The sequence below is a fragment of the Vulpes vulpes genome, chromosome 16 (genome assembly GCF_048418805.1).
Source record: "Vulpes vulpes isolate BD-2025 chromosome 16, VulVul3, whole genome shotgun sequence".
Classification (NCBI taxonomy): domain Eukaryota; kingdom Metazoa; phylum Chordata; class Mammalia; order Carnivora; family Canidae; genus Vulpes; species Vulpes vulpes.
The window spans coordinates 28,669,766-28,689,915 of record NC_132795.1 but is presented as its reverse complement, the minus strand read 5'-3'; the positions used below and the strand labels follow the sequence as shown (position 1 = coordinate 28,689,915).

Genomic DNA, 20,150 nt, shown 5'->3' with positions numbered 1-20,150 from the left:
TGCCTCTTTACTCATCTGGCAAATCTCATGGCCTGAGGCCAAGAGTCCTGAAGCTATTTAGTTGCTTTGGCTCCTGAAGGAAAAGTCCATCAATGTTGATGGTTCTTTGCTGAAGTTATGGGAATGGATTCTTTAAAAATAAAAGATTTTTCTCAAAAACGACAACAAAAACACTTTAAGCTTTTCGAAAAACATACAGCTTATTTTAACTTTGGGAGACCGGAGGGAAATCTTGCTGAAATCTTCTAGATTCATGGGCCAGGCCAGAATGCCAACTGCTGCCTGGCCATCTCGGGAGTGTTTTTGGTTTTTTTAGGGCCACAGATGTTCTTGCTCAAGATAGGGGAGAGAGTCAATCATTTCTAGTCTTATGAGGCCTGAGACCACTTCTTGTCATAATTGTACGAAACTAGCCACTCTCAGGGACTCACTCTCCTCCTGCGATGTTGCCCCAGTAAGTCCAGCTAAACCCAGACGCCAGAAACGTTTCTCTTCTTATAACTTAAGCACAGCTAGGAAAAAAGGGCAAAGAACTAGGGGATTTAGACAAAGAAAAAGAGTAGCAGGGTGACTGACATCCTAAGGACAATTAGTGCAGTAAGCACATAATTGAACTTTTTTTTCATAATTAATCTTTTAATGAAATATTCAAACTCCAAATTTATAGCGAGTGCCTACTGCACACAAGGCACTGTGCGAGGTATTGTGTCGTCAGAAAAAAATTGAGGAATACTGAAGGGGGCCAGAAGGAAAAAGCCAAAAGGTAAAGAAGGAAAAGAAAAGAAAAGAGAAGAAAAGAAAAAAGAAAAGAAAAAAAAAAGAGAATCTCAAATGTCTTGTTTAACTTGACTTTCTGGTTTATCTCTGGTTTTCATTGTCTTTTAGCTATTTTTGTAACTAAGTTGTAGAGAATTGTGATAATAACATAACGGTTCTTGTCCATGGAAATGTAAGTTAATTGTATCTGGTGGAAAGAAATTGATTATAGCCCTGTGAATAGACCTGTTTGGCATCTAATTGTAAATGTATTTCACAATTCCTTATCTGATTATATATGTATGGTCCTTTAAATTCTCCTCTGAACACACCTTACAGGTCGCCTCATTAATTATTGAGTTAAAATCTTTGACATGTTCATGTTATATTTGTGTAAGAACCAGATTATATTCTCCTTTAAACAGTCTCTTTAACCGTTTGACAATAAAAAATGTGATTCATACTTGCTCTTAAATTGTTTGGTTTTTAATTGGAGAGATAAGACACATAACTACAAGGTGACACACAATTCTGAGCTCTCTAAGTCAATGGGGTTGGTGTTACTATATATTTTCAGGGTGAATTGTACTGATCAATAACTATTTGCACTTATTATTCTTTCATTCCCTTTAACTAGTTGATCTGCAAGTCGGAAAATTCACATGAAAAGATAAAAGAATAAAATTCTAGGCTACTGTAGCCACAGGGATTTAAAACAATTTTTTTTTTGATGAGACTGATTTTCTCCATTATCAAAATAAGAATTTGATTAATATTTAGAAAATAACAAATCAGGATCCCTGGGTGGCTCAATGGTTTGGTGCCTGCCTTTGGCCCAGGGCGTAATCCTGGAGACCCAGGATCAAGTCCCACGTTGGGCTCCCTGCATGGAGCCTGCTTCTCCCCCTGCCTATGTCTCTGCCTCTCTCTCTGTTTCTCTCATGAATAAATGAATAAAATCTTTAAAAAAATAAAAAGAAAATAACAAATCTTGGGAAAAATTGGAAATCACAGAAAAGCACGGAGAATAAAACAATAAGGCACAACTCCACTGAGCCACACCGACATTTTGGTATATGTTCACCTAGATTTTCTGTGCTTACTTGTGCCATTGTTTTGTTTTTAGTTTTGTTTGGTTGTTTGGTTTGTTTCTCTTCACAGTGTATGTAGGTCGAATAATATGCCCATCCCCCTCAGCCCAAAGATCTCATCTTAATCCTAATATGTGAGGTTACACGGCAAAGGGGAATTAGAGCTGCAGGTGGGATTAGGGCTGCTAATCAGCAGATCTGAAAGTAGGTGGCTTACCTGGATTGTTCAGGTGTCCTTTCTGAGGGATGGGGGGGTCTTGCCTCGGGCCCCAGCCCCGCCCCTGACCTTCGCATGCCCTGAGCAGAGGAGGTGGTGAGGCTCGCAGACCTCTCCTTCCCCAGCACCCGAGCCCAAGCCTGGAGGTCAGAGGTCACGCCAGAAGGTGGTCGGCTCCTGTCCCCAGGGGCGGTCACAGAGCATGTCCAGCATCCACCGAGGACCTCAGCCCGATACTTCATTATCCTGCTGTCGTTTCAGCTTTATAATTAACTATATCAGAAAAAGCATGAGGGAAACTCGTAGCTGTGCATGTGGATAAATAAAATAGAGCGAATGATATTTGGAGAAAATAAACCCCACCCCACCGTGCAGCAGAAAGCTGTATCTTTGTCAGGGGTTCCTGCCACCGTAAAGCACAGCAGGGAAGCTCAGGGGGTTTGTACGTGTCCCTGAAAGGCTGGGCAACCATGCGGCCGGTGACACGCAGCTTGGGTGCATTTTATACTTCGCGTTGCCTGTAGGCCTACGAGAGAACAAGGACCTAATGTTAGCCGGCTTCAGCCTCTTCTCCCCAGTTTGTAGTTTAACGTAGCCCTTTATTACATCAACCGAATTCTGGATTTTTTTTCCCCTCCAAAACAGAGTGCTGTGACCCTTAAAAAAAAAAAGGTGTTTAGGTGTGCCCAATGTAACGATGAGGGTCCCTAAAAGTGGAAGAAGGGGACAGGAAAGAATCCAGAAAGATGGTGGCTTGTTGGAGAAGAGGGCCACGTGCGAGGAAGGCAGATGGCCTCAGGAGCTCTAGGAAGCAGGGGAACGATTTCTCCTCTAGAGCAAGCACCCAGGAGGAATGCAGTCCTGCAGACACCTTGACGTTAGCCCACTGGGACACATCTCAGACTTGCGACCTCCAGGACTGGGAGATAGTACATTCAGGTTGTTGAAGCTCCTAGGTTCATGATGATTTTTTGCAGCAGCAACAGGAAGCTAATACCGTGTGTGTATGTATGCAGATTTTCAATCTATTATGTTATATCCCACGTTATAATACACACCTACATGTTATTTTAAGCTTTTGCAAATAAATTTGTAATGGATACCTCATAGTTAACTTAACCATTCTTTTATTCTTGGCTATTCAGAATATTTTCAATTTTTTTTTATTACAATGATATGTTTTTATTAGTATCTTTAAACATAAAGTTTTTTTGTATATCACACGTTATTTCCCTAGGACATAGTCACGAACACAGAATTAATGTGTTAAAAGGTAGCAGCAGGGACACGTGGGTGGCATCAGACTCTTGATTGGGTTAAGCAACAGACTTTTGATTTCCCATCAGGTCGTGATCTCAGGGTTGTGGGGTCGAGCCCCAGGTCGGGCTCTGAGCTCAGTGTGAAGTTTGCTTGAGAATCTCTCTCTTTCTCCCTCTGCTCCTCCTCCTCCTCTCTCTCAAATAAATAAATCAATAATCTTAACAAAAAAAGGGGGGCGCAGCATTGTTAGGGCACGATATTTGTGAAGAAGGGTGGAAGAAGGTCACAGAATTTCCATTTCTGAATTTCAGCTTTTAACAAAACAACTTCAAAGAACCGTGGACATAACACCCCTGCCTCCTTTATCACCTCCCTCAGTTGCCCATGGAGGTGATAACCCAAAAAGAAGAATCAGGCAAATTCTGGAAGTCTAGGTGACAGTCTTATAGACGACTCAGGAGTAGAAAGCTGGAGGGTGACATCATTAACTTTGGAAATAAGCAACTGATGAAAGGTACAGAATTTAGCAGAGCTTCTGGTTGAAAAGCTGTGTCCTTCGAAAACATTTAGGAGTGACAATGTATGCAGTTAGGACTCATCTTGGGATGGGGCCTCACAGGGTAATCAGCACCATTTTCAAGAAGGGTTTCTTTTTTTTTTTTTAAGATTTTATTTATTCATGAGAGGCAGAGACACCAAGAAGGTACTTTTGAGGACAGATAAGAAATGCATCATTTGGTACCATGGGTCAGGTGCTTTCTAACTCCTAGTAAGAGAATTTAAAATACATGTTGGGACCCACTGTATTATTTTTAGTCTGTTCTTTGGAATCTGCTGCATGGTAACCGACCTGTAATCCTTATTCTAAAGTGAGGCTGAGTGATTCCTAATCAATCCTTATTGTTATCTTCCTAAATGATTACAATAATGAATCTGTCATTTTGTTTTGTTTTATTTTATTATTTTATTATTTTATTATTTTATTATTTTATTTTATTTTATTTTATTTTATTTTATTTTATTTTATTTTATTTTATTTATTTTATTCCAGGTATTTTTATAGCTGGATATCTTGGCAAAGTTGACACATTTGACAACTGTATTCAAAGTTCCTGTATCTGGAGTGTGCAGTCCAGGTAGATAATGCTTTCCACCTCTTCCTCCCCGCAAGGCCGTGTGGAATAGTGCCTGTGTCTGGATGTGCCTCACACTGTCACATTCTGGCTTTGTGCTTTCAAGGCTAGTCCTTGCACTAGGATAAAATGATGCAACCAGTTGGGGGGGGAAAAAAAGCAAAGTCTTTCAATTAACTATTTCCTAGGTTCTCTAGATAACTAGCAGAAGGGAGTTTTAAGCTCTTAAGGCAATCTTAGTGAAATAAAGAAGCTTTGATTCTTCAATAAACAAGAAAAAGTGAAACTGGGAAAAATAAAGGAACTCAAAAGTCCAAGCATTAAGTTAATTATTATATTTTAATTTTTCCACTTATTAAAACTTGTTCAGCTATCAGTTTCTTTTCTCCCCTTATTTTACAGATAATTTCACTTACCAAGCCAAGAGAAGGTAGATCAGGACAGCCTGGGGGGTTTGTGTAGGGGAGTTTATGGACCTAGAGATGCTCTCATGGGAGACATCCCTCCAGGAGTGATGCTCAGTACTAAACAGCCAGAAGACTACTTAGTGGAAAATGTGTCATTCCAGGAAGGAGTTGGACCTAAACTCTGCTATGAACTGGTATAAAATTAGAAAAGGAGAGCATTAGTGTTGACCTAGAAAGACTCACGTAAGGTCATAATTTCATTATAATATGGTTGGTTGGTTAGTTTGTTTTTGAATGAGGTAAGTTTTAGACGGGACTACAAGGATAAGGGCCATTATGGATATTCATTTAAACCACTGGGAATACTAAGGTAGAACACTGAATAAAATGGCAACAATTGCTTAGGAGCTAGCCAGCAGTTGCTCTATTTTATTTTCCCAGGGTGGAGACATTTGCTTAGAATGAAATGGATTTCAAAATAATCACTTTCAACCTAAATGAGTCCACCCAGGAAGAAAAAGCTCTTAAGCCATCCAGGCAGCCTCTCTCTGTTCCTCACCTAGGTATTAAAATGTTTGCAAACCAAGGACCTCATTTTCAAGAGAGGCCTGTAGGTTAACAACCTTGCTGGGTGGGTGGGGGGGGGGGGAACCTTAATTTGCAAACATATTCCAAATATTTACCTAAAAACTTAAATTCCTAAAATATCAATTATGTAGAGATGAGATACCGAGGACCACAATGTTATGTAAAAAAGTAGATTTAGCATCAAGCCACTTTGGAGATGGGAATTTGCAAAAAAAAAAAAAAAAAAAAAAGTATCTGAATCTGTAGTTTCAACATTCAATTGTGTGAATAAATTAAGTATTCTAATTCTTCATTCTTGCTTTGCATATGTAAATATGGTGTTTTGTACTTGGTAGAATTGTTTAGATAATTAGAGAGTTGGATTCTGAGCTCAAAAATCAAATCTTTCAAGGCACATTTGGCTAAGAAAAGAGTGGGACAACTGTTTTCATCTTTGCTTTTTATAGGTTATGAGAAAAGTTTTTTTGGTCAACTTAAGTTATATTGCCGCCTACCTCTCAGAGTGAATTGGCAGTTTGTGTATGGAAATTAATGAATCAAAGAAGAAACTAAATGAGGATTTTTTTTTAAAGGAGAGAGATTAATGCAGAAAAGTGTTGAACAGTGCATAGGTGCCAAACACTTATGCTACTGGGCAGTTTCAGGGGGCTTTTTACTCAAGGGGAAACAGGTCAAGGATTGATTGATTCATTGATTTATTCAATGACTATCTACTGAGCACCCAGTAGGTGGCAGGCAGCCTGTTAGGTGCAGGTAGCTGAGGTGTGAACAAAGCAGGTGAAATTCAAGCCCAGCGGGGGAGAGGCCTTAGGGGACCACTGGACTCTTGAGGCAGGAGAGTGCAGTTGTAGGGTTGACCACCAGGGAAACACACTTCTTAGTTTCTATTTCATTGGCTCCCTGTACCAGGCAGGTGTCTGCAAAAGTCTCAGGAATACCTAACAGGCTCCCTGGACCTAGCAAGACAAGGCTTGGGGACCACACTCAGAGACTTGTCCCTTTGAGTATATTGTGATGATCCAGGTCTGGGGTTTCCCAAGCAAGGTTAGACCATTCATACATACAGCTAACAGACAGTGATTTAGCTTCTCCTAGGTTCCAGGCACCATAAGGATACTACGGAGTCAAGTATTCACAGGCTCCGCCCTCATGTAGTTTTGAGGCTAGTAAGAGAGACAGACATAATCAAATAATAGAAGAAGCAAAAATGTGATTACGAACTAAGATCGGAGGTTCAAGTCTCTGTCAGAGTGCAGAACAGGGGCTTTTCGACTGTGCTGCGGCCTGTAGGGGGAGCAGAGTTTAGTAGGAGGCGAGAGGGAGAGGTTCATTCCAGAAAGAGGCCAGTTTGTGAGAATTTCTGGGAGTAGGGAGGAAGAAGGCCGTTATTACAACCAGAGCGATAAGGTTGTAGCCAGGGAAGGCAAGAAAGGCGGGTACAAAGGAGCAAGAATCCTCTTGATAAAGCTGGGCTGCTGGTGGCTTCTGGCAAGTCCATAAAGTCACTGTTTTTAGTCTAAAAGCGGGGTTGGGAGGTGGGAAGGGGCCGAGGAAGCACTGGATAAAGGTTTTTCAAAGTTAGGCCAACATTAGACAGATTTACCCAAGGAAAGTAGCTTGTTAGAACATTCTAAGTTCAAATGGAGTAAGATGCTAGTTCGCGATACCAATGTGCCATTGGTTCATCCGCATCTTGGATGAGCTTGAGGAGTGACCTGATAAACATGTTTCTTACAATTTAGCACACCCCCCGCATGGAGTATGCACTAAAAAATTTGCTGGTAGATTAAGATTTATTTATTTATTTATTTATTTATTTATTTATTTATTTATTGCTTTTATTTATTTATTTATTTGTGAGAGAGACAGTATGAGGGCAGAGGAAGAGAGAGAGAGAAGCAGACTCCTCACAGACCAGGAAGCCTGACGTGGGGCCCCATCCCGGGACCCAGAGACCATGACCCGAGCTGAAGGCAGATGCTTAACCGATTAAGCTACCCAGGTGCTGTGATTAAGGTCAATTTAATCACAATAATTACTGTAGACTATAGACCTAATGAAGACCTTATGTATATGATGGAAATCTAAGCCCGGGGATGAGGGGGGACAGATGGGGGTCACAACCATATAATTTACATATGTGTCTCAAAAGCCGAGTTGCCTGAGTTCTGAACAGTTTTTGTTTGTTTTTTACATAATCACTGGAATTTGGGGATAGTTCAGAGTCATTTTTTGATGTTAAAGCATGGGACTTCATGATTATAAGAATTTGGTCTGCATGATTTACCTTCAAATGGTGTATACTGGGAGGAGGGTGGGGGATGGGGTAACTGGGTGATGGGCACTAAGGCGGGCACGTGATGTCATGAGCACGGGGTGTTATATGCAACTGATGGATCCCTGAACTCTACCCCTGAAACTAAGACTGCACTATACATTAATTAATTGAATTTAAATATAATAAGTTTTTTTTAAAAGGTGTACCTTACCTGAGAAAACCTTCAAAGTCATTTAAAGAGGGGATCCTACGTGAGAAGGTGTTCTCACGTGCACTTTGTACTCTGAGCCCTGGCATCATGGCTAGTATTCTGACTTAATGAATCCCTTTCTGTTTTTAGTTGAATTGGAAATTTTCATTTGTTTTGTTTGATTTAAAGCAGCAGCTTTCAAACAAGGGCCCATACAAACCTGGAAGCATAGAAGACATTGCAGGAGCTCGAAGGTCATGGAAACCTTTAAGGGAATCAATTTCCAGATCCTCGGTCTGCACTGACTCTTTCCTAAAATGAATCTCCCAGAGAGAATGGCTGTGGTGGGCCAGTTATCCTTCCCTCCTGCCCTTCACGATCACTCTCCTTTATTCTATAAAGAAAAGCATGCGTCTGACCCGTCTCTAATCTTATTGCACCACAGAACAGTGATATTTGAGACTGCATGGCTCCTGAGGATGGCTTTGTAAGAGAGAAGCAGAGCAAACTTGATAAGAATTACTGATGCATGCCGCACCTTCTTTCTGTATTATTTTAGCAACAAACTCATGTCTGTCTCAGTCTATTTCACTATGAATTTGAATTTATAGAAAATACAGGATGTGATTTAACATGTTTATTAAAATAAACAAGGAAGTCAGACATTTTTTGTTAGAAAGCAAGTTCGATTTGGTAGATTGGTTTGACAGTGAGGACAAACTTTGCCGATTCATTCCTGGGCAGACATTTTCTATGAATTTAATAAGTTAAATTTTCAGCTGCATAGTTTGGACAAATGTACATCGAAATCACGTGTCAATACAAAACATGTAGGTAAATACATCCTCTGCAATAATTTAAACTTACGTTGATAGTTCTAGGGGTCAACTTAAAAATGTGAAAAGGATTATGTGGCTTCTCAAAAGCTCATGGATGTAGAACATTACCTGTGGCAGTAAGAGAATATGTGGCAGCCAGTGAATGAAAATCTCCGAAACGTCTAACTAGGAAGATGATTTAGCGTTGAATAGTTTAAATATTAAGTAAACAGGTTTCTTGGATACTGATTATATACATGTATATATACATCTCTATTTCCCAGTTGTTCAGGGGACAAACGATGGGTTCCTTGAGTTGTTTTCTAGATACTCTTTTCTCCTTTTAGGGGAACACAGGCTATTTTCTTCTGCAAAGTGGTCTGCAGGGGTTGAGAGAGACAAATCTGTTATTTCAATGTTTTAACACTCTGAAGTCAGGGCCAAGAGAATAGTGTTTTAACTCTACATCTGCTCCTCAAAGGTCGATTTTCTTTCTATAAAAGTAATGGTTGTGGTAGAAAATTTTGAAAAATCCCAAAAAGGGTAAGGACAAGGGAATTAGTAATGCATTCCTACTCTTTTGTATATCCTTCTATTCATTTTTCTATCTTTAGAAATGACTTCCTTTTTTCTTCTTTCATTTTTAACAGTGGAATTTTACTATTACAGTTGGCAACCATTTTTAAATTTCATCAATACATCCTGACCATTTCCCCATTTCATTAAATGTTATTCTACGACATCATTTCTAATGATTGAGTAGTATTCCATTGGAAGGAGGTACCATAATTAACTCTACATTGCTCAGATGAGTAGATATATGGATCCTTTCCAGAGGAAAAATAAGTTCCCATGTTACTCTCAGGGTTGACTTAGATTATTTTTATTATGTTATTAGTCCTCTATGTAGAAATATGAAATTAAGGCTAATGCTTCATGATCCTCACTTGTCTACAACTATAAAACAAACACAGGGGATCCCTGGGTGGCTCAGCTGTTTGGCACCTGCCTTTGGCCCAGGGCGCGATCCTGGAGTCTTGGAATCAAGTCCCGTGTTGGGCTCCTGGCATGGAGCCTGCTTCTCCCTCTTCCCGTGTCTCTGCCTCTCTCTATGTCTATCATGAATAAATAAATAAATCTTTAAAAAACAAACAAACACAAATTTACATTTAAATTTAGATACAAAGTCAATATTATTAAAATGCCAACAGCCATCTTAAGGGATAGTTGATGTTTCATAGTAGGATGATAAACGTTTAAAAAATTTTTTTTCTTGGCATGGTTCATTTGATTTTGAGCCTCATGGACCATCATCTGAATCATCTTGAAAATCATTATTATTTTTCCTTCTGATAATAAACTCATCTTAAACGAGAGGTCTATTATTATTACAGGTCAATCACTTTAATGGTACACCTCAAAATACGGTATCAACACAAGTTTCAACAAAGATTCTTTGCTACCAAACTTACTCTTGTTAGATCCAAATCCATCTCCTCACAGTGTGAATGCGATAGTGACAGCTGTTGGCCAGGTGATAACTCGATCCTCCCACCATTCCTCTGGGAGCTGCGGCATCATCTCTGTTCTTAGAGTACTCTGTGGAGTTAGCCTTTGCTTGGCAATGCCGACGTGACGATAAAAACAAACACGAACTTGGACATTGAAATCATAGCTTAGCTGTGAGTTTTAAGTCAGTCTACCAGATGGTCCAGAATATCTTTACATTGACATTTTTTAGATTACCATCAAAATAAAAACACAAGATTTAAAAAAAAAACCCTTCTTTCATAACTCAGACCCTCAAGTATAAGGCTTTTGAAGGCCTGAGTTGACTAATTTCTCTAGATATTGCTTGATATCTGGTATGTTAGTTTTCTATTGCTGCTGTAACAAATTACTACAAACGTAGCGTCTTAACACGATGCAATTTTTTGAATCTTATAATGTTAGAGATCAGAAACCCTAAAATTGTGATGTCAGCTCAGCCATGTTCCTTTTGGAAGCTATGGAGGAGAGTCCGTTTCCTAGCCTTTTCCAGCTTCTAGAGATCGCCACATTCCTTGGCTCATGGCCCCTTCCTCTATTTTCAAAGTCCATCATTCCAACCCCTGCACCCATTACCCCATCACCTTCTATAGTGTCGGCTCCCATTTATAAAGTACTTTAGGATTATATGGAGCTCATCCAGGTAGTCCAGGAAAACCTCAAGATCCTTAACTTAGTCATATCTGCAAAATCTTTTTTATCATGTACAGTAACATATTCAGAGGTTCTGGGGATTAAGACGTGGACATCGTTGGAAAAGACCTTATACAGTCTACCATGTCTGAATACTAAAGCCTTCCCTTATTATAAACGAGGCCGTGATGCTGCCTGTAAATTATGAACAAGGCTGTGAGGTTGCATGCTATTATATTCATCAGAAATGATTATTCTTTCAGGATTAACTTCTAGTGCTGTAATGTATGAACCGCAGCACACGGATGCTTTTTTTAAAGGGCTTTTTGATAAGCAATGCCAAATTACCCTCCGGAAGGGTCGTACCAAATGGCACTCCTGACAACAGTGTGTAGAATAACTTTTCCTGTCCCATCATCACCGTGGGTATTATGATTTGTGAAAAATCCTTTGATACTTGATAAGAAAAAAAATTGTTGTCATTTTATTTTAGGGTAATTTAACCTCAATTATTTTGATGGCGTTGAACCTTTTAAATAAAATATATTCACCGGACATTTGTAGAAAAGGAAAACACGTAAAGGAAAAATTTTGTCAAGGATGCATTGCTTTCAGTGGTTAACTTTATTATATAGAAACCACCTACCCTCTAAGTGGCACTTTTTAAAAATCGCAGCATCTGGAAGAAAACGTGGCATGCCTTCGCGTTGATTCACATCTTGGAATGTTGAGGAGAGTGAGGTGATTGTTTAGGTAGATGCAAGGAGGATTATATTTGGGAGGAAATTAATTCAAGGCTTTTGAAGGCCTGAGTCTTGTGTGGGTCGTTGTGGCCTTCTAACCGGGAGAGCCTGGCCGTCCAGAGATGCTGGAGCGTCCCTCGTTGCTGCTGCACGGGGCTGTGGGCATCTCTCCAGGGCAAACGACGTGTGGGGCAGACACATCATGGCTCAATCAACACCAGCTATTTTGTCTGAGAACAATTATTACATTCTCATGATAAAAAAAAATATGAGTGCCAGAAAAACCTTCTAGATCCATGAGAAGTTCAAGGATTTTTATACATGGTTACAACACACAATTCCTGCATGCTCACCGAGTAAAAATTTTAAATTCAGATCGACAAAATTAAAAAACAAAATCCAGAAACTGGTCATGATGCGCAAGGACGATCTCCTAAAGCCTCCTTTATCCTCAGGATGGCTGGGAAGTCAGCGCCCTGGGATGTTAATAACGAAGAGTCTGGAATAGGAAGACTGAACACGTCAGAGAAAATGGGCAGGTTGTGGAGGTCACTAGATTTTATTTGCTTACATGGGCTCTATTCTTTCTCCCTCCAAACTTGGTGCCAAGTTAGGAAGGCAGGCGTTGAACAGGAGGCGTTCAGCCCTACAGAAGCCCTGCTGAAATACGGCTCTCAGGGCCTGGGGAGCCCTCCCCCCCACCCCGTGTCCTTTCTGGCTTGCTGGACCCCCCTGGAGCTCTGGAGCTCTGCCTTCCTTAGGGAAGACGAGTGGCAGTGGTTTTCTTCCTTCAGGATCTCCAGGAGGAGGCTGTTTTTAGCTGAGAGCTGCTGCTTTGCCTATCACTGTAGGGCTGTGTAGGATGCCTGGTGGAGAAGGCAGCTGGGGAGGAGGAAGTCAGAAAGGGAATGCGTGTCAGAAGGAAGCTCTGGAACAAAAAGGGAATGTGCTAGGACTTATGCACTCAGCAGATGCAGCTTCTCGGCAGAGCGGACCAGGATGCTTTTGGCAATAACTAGCTTTCTGGGCTCCTCCGTTTGTTTGGTGTTCTCAGAAGATCTGGTTTATTTGTGCCATCCCAACGATATTGTTAGATTAAAAAAATATGTTTTCTTATGCATACTAATTAACAACAGTATCCGCACACTAGAATATTCCAAGACTTAGGGAATGCCAGGCATTTTATTGGCTGCAGCCAGCAGATGGTGTTAGCGTACCATGACAAAAAAAAGCAAGTAAATTGGGCTCGGCGAGGCTGGGAGGTTCGGGTTTGTTTTGCTTTGTTATTTGAGCTTGACAATACCCATCCATATATTCTGTGGGCGCAGAGTGTTTGAGCCCGGTCTAATCTTAAACTTGTTTTATGGTGATATCATTATTTTTTACTGCTACAAATTAACTGTCGGCTTCAATCTACCCCATGTTTCAGCTGCCTTCGGGGATCATCTTGTCAGTTATGCCGCTTTCCAATTTTATGGCTGAGATCAAGAATGATTCCTTAAAGGCACATGGGAAACAATGTGACTTTAAGGAATGAAATGTGGAAGAGTTGCTGTGAGCTTTGCAGCATGGCCAAGGATGTAGGTGTGCGAGAAAAATAGGTTAAGGGCAAACTAGTAAGGCCCCAACTCCGTTTGAAAGGTGAGTGTCTTGACATTTACTCAGGTGCAATCATTCCTGCAAGTATTGATAGCGACCTACTGCCTATGGAGTGAGAGGGAGCTACATGAGTTCCAATATTATCTTACTGAGTCATGTTCAAACATGTGCAAATGTAAAAGGGGAACTTGGGAGCCACCCTAGTTCCAGCTCCATAGGAAATTCTTTCGCTAGGACGTGAAGTGTCACATGAAGTCCCTCCTTTCTTTGCATCTAGTGCTTCCTGGGGGCCTCCTGGGTGCCCGCTCATGTGCCCGTGCTGTAAAGTCCTGGTGAGCTTACTGGGCAAGGGCTGGATCTGTTCCTGAAATGTAAAGGCAAGAAGAAATGAAGAGCCTCTTTACGGGGCTGGAGAACACCAGTGATTGATGTCACACTTGAAGGAGAAAGGGGTCATGTTCTATCTTGCCCCAGGCGAAGAGTGCCATCAGCAGCATCCTGTCATAGATCTGTCCCTGCGTTCCAGCACCGGCTAGCACTCTGTCCGAGGGTGCATTAGGGGACGGGGAGAAATCCCAAAAGCCAGTAAAAGAGGCCAGGCTGTTTGTCACGTGTTGGAGGGCCAGAGTGAGCCTGGGTTCAAGCTCCCTGCCGAGGGATCTGGGGTCTCCCGAATGTTTGTCACTCTAGCTTCCTCGGTCACGTGATACCTACCCCTGGAACGCCTCCATTTTCACCAGGATGGAGTAACAATGGTTATCTCAGGCCACGGCTGATGGGAGCCAGGCCCTCTCCAGGTCTCGTTTCAGTCTTTAGAACACTTACTCCGGGTAGGCCGGGCTTACGGAGACTGATTAGCGCGCCTGGTAAATAGCCACGCCTGGAATTTAACAAAGGTCTGTCCAGGATCTTCCCACATTGCTCTGTTCCTTCTCTTTTGCAGCTCTGCTCGCCATACCGCCATCCCATTGGCTAGAACAGGTGAGGAAGAGCGACAGAGGTGGCAGAGGTGGCAATCCCAAGACTTGTGCTGAGAGCGTGACAGACACACAGGTGTCAGGCAGGAGGTATGATGTCCCGGGCCCTGAGGAGTCCCATCACTTAGTCTGTGGAGCCTTGGAAGGCCGGGAAACAAAATCAGCAGATGTGGCCTGGAGGGTTGGCCCGCGGAAATGGGGTGGCTTGTTCTGAGCAAAGGCTTCAGGGCAGCAGACAGACCATGGGGTGAAAGGCAGAGAAAGGAGGTGCCATTGGTAGGGCCCCACCAGGGCGCAGAAGAGGGATAGGAGGCGTCGGCCTTGTCAGCTGCACTCTCAGGCAGAGACAACAGCACAACACGCTGAAGCATTTTGAAACTAGACAGCCAGCGGCATTTATTTATAGAGAAAGTGCAGAAGGTGGGATAAATGCATAGAAACACTTTGAACACCAAGCGTAGTACAAATGGGTTCACTATTGATTCTTAGTGGAGATGTGCATGTCTGCCTCACAAACAGATACCACTCCTGAGACCACCTTTAACAAAATATTGAGTCTGACCTCTCCAGACTGCATTTACAAGCTCGTTTCTCTCCTTATGTTTTAGGGCTTTTCACTGAGACGTAAGCGGGCTCTGTGCAGTGGTCCCAGAAGACGTTCCCAAGAAGAGTTTCAGACCATAGAGAACAATCGGCCGTGATGGTGCGGGGGGGTTTCCACTGAAGGGCAGGCATCCTCTGAAGGCTGTGGAAGAACGAGAAATTACAGAAAGTTAACAAAAAGGGCCATAAAGGCACAAAAGGGTGTATAACACCCTATCCCGCAGCTCCCAGGGAATGCCAGGAAGCACAATCGTCAGGCATCGCCTGTTGTGTTGCCCACCCCCAACCAGACTCCTGCTTCCAGACGCACAGGATTGAATCTGTTGTGACTGTAGAAACAGTCAAGTGCAGAGAACTACTTAGGGCGGTTTAAGAATCCATTAGGATCATTAGATCTCTTCTGAGTTTGCCAGAATAATCAAATTTATTTTTTTATTTTTGTTTAGAATAATCAAATTTATATCCAAGTGGAAACCAGTTTAACTGCCCATCCTCCTTCCCTTTTGAAAGAATCTAAAGGAAAATCGCATGCAAGATCCACTCACAAATGCCTCCTAATGGTTCTTTGAAAACATTCTGCTCCTCTCCAGTCCAAAATGACTTCATATTTACATTCCTGAAGGCCGGGGTTCGAAATGGATTGTGACTTCCTTTTAATAGGCTGTGAAGTGAGGTTGCTCATAGGGTGGTTGGGAATTGGGCAGTATGTGACTGTAACATGAGCGATGTAAAAAATGATTTAAAAAAAAAAAAGCAAGCTGCATATTTATTTGATTGCTCCAAGTTCTCGGTGCATTATCTGGATTGCCTGTCCATTTTTGTCTGGGTTAATGTCAGAAGTTTTCAATTGCAAGTCCCTCCAGGATAGGACTGATGTCATCTCCATCATTTTGAGAGCCCCAGGCTCCTCATCCAATAAGCATTTCTTGAGTGCCCATTATGAGACAGGAGGTCTCGACTGGCACGCAGCGCTCTTCCATCTAGAGAAGGCAGCAAAGACATCTTCCTTCCTGCATAAATAAACATGTGTGGAGAATCAAAGCTTTTTTTTCTTTTTCTTTCTGCAAGCTTATCTTTCCCCTCTCTTGATCCTGTAGTGGGAAGGAAGGGAAAAATCAAACATGCTGTTTTTTGAATCTTGAATGTTCAATTCGAAGCTAAGGCTGATGTAAATACAACTGGCTCAGTGCTAAGGTGGTTGCTGTTGGGTGCTGTGTGGCAGACATTGGTTGTTTGATTTTTCTTTTCCTTTCTTTGTTTTTTTGTTTTTTTTGCTTTTGCTTTAATCTCTTCATCCTTCATCGTCAGGAAACAAAAAAGAAAAAAAAGCTGGCAGTGTCTCAATTACCACACCTCCTACAACCACCGCCATTCTTTTATGCCTCATGGGCTCTGGGCAACAGCTTGCAGGCACTTTTGGTCATTAAGCTGTCTTGAGCCTGTAAACCACATGATATTTGTGGCTGTTCTAGGAGAACCAGAGCCCAAAGATATCAGTCAATAGCTTTAGTTAGATCCCAAAGATCTATCAATCTTAGGAGACTTACATGTTCCAAACTCCATCTCTGTGGAAATGTCTTTAGTATGGCTGTAGAGACATCTGAAGTATTTGCCTTTGATAAAAATCATTTATATTTGTAGAAACGATTGTACTTTTAGATGCTTTAATAGCCTATTTGAGATAGTGTTGCCCAAAGTAGGGAATCAGGCATAGTGAAAAGCCTAGAGGATGAGGCCTATGGCGTCACTTAAAAACTTTCTGATTGGAGAGAGTTACTCTTTACAAGTCTCGGTATTTCAATCAGTGGAGTGGGTAGAGTAATGCCCTCCTTAGCTCTATTTAATATAAGAAGAACAGATCTTTTAAAATCCTAAAGGGCTTTACAAGGGGATAGTTAGAAGGAAAAGGAACACTTAGGTAAGCCTATTGGCTGCATGACAAGCCACGCAAAGGCAATACTATTGTGTAAGGAGAGGCCGCTGCAATTTTTTAAAAGATTTATTTATTCATTTTCGAGGAGAGAGAGTATGCATAGGCATGAGCATGGAGAGAAGCAGAGGGTGAGAGAGGGGAAGCAGACTCCTCGCTGAGCAGGGAGCCCAATGTGGGGTGATCCCAGGACCTGACATCACAACCCCAGTTGAAACTGAGAGCCAGACTCTCAACCGCCTGAGCCCCAACCTTGCAAATTTTATACATAAACAGAGCATCACAGCACGAGCAATAAGCCAGTGTCTGTTTCATGGTTAAAACACTAGGTTTTTGAGACATGGTTTTAAATTCTAGCTCTGCCCTTTCGTGACCTTGCCATTTAACTTCTCTATTTTCTCATCCATAAAACAAAGCTAAAAATTTCTAATTCATGAAGTTGTGGCAGAGATTGAGTGAGATACCATATGACAAAGTAGCTAACGCAACGTGAATATAAAATGCATGTATTAGTTGGGAGCTTGTGTACCTTTCTACCACAAAAGGTAATTTCTATTTGCTTTAGGTGAAATATTATGCCCTCACTAAAGCTATTAATTCATGAGTTGTTTTTAAATTTCATGATGAGGCTTGAATTTCAGGAGAGAGGCCAACAATGTTTCCTGTGTTGACCCCTCCCTCCTTGGAGGAATTAACCCTGCTTTCAAATGTGCGGTATCAGCCTTTGTAGTGACTAATGGTTCCACACCTAGACTCATGATCTGCCACAAGCTGTTGGCTAAAAACCCCATCACTACCTCGTTGCTGTGTGGCTCCTGCCCTGTCAGAAAGGGCTGGATTCAAATCATACTAGGTCTTGGGGAACATGCTTGTCAGGGAGGCATTAAGGTTTACCTTGTAAGCACATGAACTTTGGAGATAGAGCACCCGAATTCAAATCTGGGTTTTGTTCATTTTTCTCTGTATGACCTTGAGAAAGCTACTTAACCTTTAGACTTCCACTTTTTCATCTTTAGTTAGATCATAGTGATAGCTAGTAATAGGCAATACTTCTTTAAACTCTTTCCATGTATCAGATTCTCTGCTGAATGGTTCACGTGTCCTAATTTCTTTACCCTTATGACAACCTGTGAGATGGGAATTATTTCCAACACTCATCTTACAAATGAAAAAGAAAAAAAAAACATGGAGAAGAAACAAGAAATGTATTTTCTGGGGGTACACAGCTAGTAAATGTTCCAGCTGGGCTCTAATTCCATTGACTAGCTTGTGTTCTGGAAGTGATACCGTTTCATACTAGCATTGAACTCTTAATAGTGCTTGACATCATTAAACATGAAATAAATGTCAGTTAATTCTATTAGCAAAGAGGCTGTTCCTTTGGCTTTAGCACTTCAGTCCACCTAACTTGCATTTTTCCTCAGCTGAATTTCTGAAGAGGGTAAAATTCTCAGTTGTGAGACTGAGCTCGGGCTCATTAGAGAGGTAAATTCGTGTTAGTGCTAATTCAGAAAACTGGTCTAATCTTAGTTTCCTTGTAAACTTTGCAAAATTTTAATGAGAAGTTTCTATTCCTTTTCTTCTTCTTCTCCATATTCCTCTCCTTCTTACTTACTTTAGGAATACATTTCGTAACTCTAGTCACTGATCCTCCCCAACTAAATAACAAATTTTAAAAATAAAGTCTTACTCTCTTGCTCCAATAATAAAATCAAAAGCTGCCATTTACTCTTCGAGTCAGGAGTCTAATCCCCAGACATGACCTAGCAACTCAATCTGACGATGAACAAAACTCTACTGATCCTCGATACTCCCCCTCTGGAGAAGGTCGGGGCTCAGTGGTGGCCACAAGAATGGCCACTGAGCCCTGATGAAAATAGCCATGACTTGGTCACGTTGACTGACAGCTTTTGTCGCTTTCAGGCTAAAAGATGTTTGGAGAAGGGTTAGTGAAAGATAATTATGATGTGAAGGTCTGGCCTTGACTGTATGAGGCCAGGGTTAGAAGCCCTTGTAAAGCTGGAGCTCTGCTCTGCTCTTGGGAAGCCTTTCTTTATGGATGAGGACGGAGGGGAGCCTTGCGATGGCTTACGGCCGTCCAGCAACCGGAAGTCAATCTGCCACTTTCCTCTTACCCTCTGGTTCTGAGTTTGTGATTTCTTTCTTTCTTTCTTTCTTTCTTTCTTTCTTTCTTTCTTTCTTTCTTTCTTTCTTTCTTTCTTTCTTTCTTTTTTTTCTTTTCTCCACCGCAGCAAGTAGCCTGCCTCTTCCCTGTCACAGAAAATGTGACTTTCCTTATCTGTAAGGTGTCTTAATTCAGTGGAAAATAGAATCGAGTCCACTGCCCACTCCTTGTTCCAGGAATGTTTTTCTCAAAATAGGAAATATATAATGTGTAGGCTGGGTGGCTAGAATTAGGTTGGATCAGTAGGAAACAGGGAGATTTGTTTGCTTCAGAAAAAAATATCCCACTGACTTGGCTGGCTGCGGAATCCAGGACAAATATCTGGACTCAGAGTTACAGCAATCAAACCATCCTGGGTGGATTATTACAATGATGCCCGTCCCCGTCGATTCCCATGTGCCCTTTTAACAAAGCCTCTTGTGGCCAAACTGGCATTTCTAGAGAAGATTTTGAAACCATTATATTTAATGGCTTCTCTTATGGGTGAGGCCAGAAGAGAACGAGATGGACTTTTCTGTAGAGATAGGCAAATCTCTTCTTTCTTTCTTTGTTTTTATAATGAACTCAAATATAAAGCTGGCTGTTCTCCAGACATCCAGATGAAATTAATGACCTCAAAACGGAGTGGAGAAGAGTTGGACGTACAAAATAATATGTTTGAGTTTTTCGTGGTTTCATAAGCCCATCTGGGTAAAGACTCCCAAATTTATCGCCATCCAGCCTTTGGATTCATATTTCCTATCTACTTGTTGGATAATAAAGACTTAGATTTGTTTTGACTGTTTCAGAACACCACAGACCAACAATGAAAATGCAGATCACTCCATCTCCAGCACAATGTCAGGAGGAAAGAAGGTAAAATGACTCACAGCAGGTTTGGAATTTCTAATGCCCATTATTGAAAAATGAGGCCAGTCACCAACCACGGCAGAAGTGTTCATTTCTTACCGGTGAAGGATGTCCATGTGACAGGACTCATGGAATGCAATTAAAACTTACACCCAAGCTAAGGAAATGACTTTTTTCTACTCCCCCCAAATCTCTCAATGGAAAGCTCCATTTTTTTCATTTAAAAAAGGAGTTGTGCTTTGTGATTTATAGTCTCACTGCTTTTCCTTTGAGTTGAATGTTAACATTTTGCCTTCTGCCCTTAACTTAATGGATATTCTCAAAACTGGCAGCTTTTCTTTCATG

At 41.4% G+C, this 20,150-nt stretch overlaps 1 long non-coding RNA gene across 1 annotated transcript; it reads right to left on the bottom strand.

Annotated features, from left to right (window-relative positions):
* Positions 1 to 11,382: 11,382 nt before the first annotated feature.
* LOC140595840 (uncharacterized) lies at positions 11,383 to 19,729 on the bottom strand. Its single transcript, XR_011997744.1, has 2 exons — positions 15,387 to 19,729; positions 11,383 to 14,983 (listed from the first exon to the last, which is right to left on the bottom strand). It is a non-coding gene; the product is annotated as an uncharacterized lncRNA (long non-coding RNA).
* Positions 19,730 to 20,150: the final 421 nt, after the last annotated feature.